Source organism: Ornithodoros turicata, chromosome 2, assembly GCF_037126465.1.
Source record: "Ornithodoros turicata isolate Travis chromosome 2, ASM3712646v1, whole genome shotgun sequence".
Taxonomy (NCBI): domain Eukaryota; kingdom Metazoa; phylum Arthropoda; class Arachnida; order Ixodida; family Argasidae; genus Ornithodoros; species Ornithodoros turicata.
Genome location: NC_088202.1, coordinates 104853292 through 104854120, shown reverse-complemented (window position 1 = coordinate 104854120; position 829 = coordinate 104853292). Strand labels below are relative to the sequence as shown.

General features: G+C 43.9%; 1 non-coding gene across 1 annotated transcript; it reads left to right on the top strand.

Annotated features, from left to right (window-relative positions):
• The first annotated feature begins 315 nt into the window (after positions 1-315).
• Trnaa-ggc (transfer RNA alanine (anticodon GGC)) lies at positions 316-388 on the top strand. The gene has a single exon. It is a non-coding gene; the product is annotated as a tRNA-Ala (tRNA).
• The last annotated feature ends 441 nt before the right edge of the window (positions 389-829 follow it).

Here is an 829-nt window from a genome sequence, read left to right as displayed (position 1 = left end):
CAAACCAGCCACTCTCTCTCACCCATCTTCCTTTCACTCTTACATTTTTGCTCACTCATACACGTATTCATACAACGGGGTCGACGCAGGCGGTAACTGTTGAACATGAAAGAATTGATGTTCTGAGGCTGGAACAACATACAAGGGACAAATGCATACAAGGCCTCAATTTGCCTAAGAAATTAACGATGAAAGTCACTGAAAAGGTTAGCCAGCTGTAGGACTCAAACCCAAATCTTCTGGATTGCCGGTCCAGGGCTCTACCAATTGAGCTAAGCTTCAGATGACGCGCCCTGGAAGTCGCTGAGAAGGCGTGTTAGCTTAGCTCAATTGGTAGAGCCCTGGATTGGCAATCCAGAAGATGTGGGTTCGAGTCCTACAGCTGGCTTTGTAAAAGCGTTATGTACAAATTCAAAAGGTATTCAGTTTTCTCTTTAGACGTTTTGTAATGGCCCTCGGCGTTGCAACCGTGTGACGTACCTGTACTTGTGTGTACTAGTGTGTTTTGTTAATAAAAGGTGGAAAAGAAAAAAAAGGTAGCTTAGCTCAATTGGTAGAGCCCTGGGGGCTTAATCGCTTCATCGTCGTTACGGTCGTTATGAGCTAACGAGCGGCGGGAAATTCAAGAAGATGGGCACTTGACACATGACACATCCAGAAGATGTGGGTTCCAGTCCTACAGCTGGCTAACCTTTTCAGTGACTTTCATCTTTCATGGTACTGAAGTTTCGGGATCCATGTGATTGTCCTTTTAAAATAAATGAAACGAAATCGTACGTTTCGTTTTCTAGTGAGTTCGTATAAGCCTTTTTTCCAAAATATTTTGCTC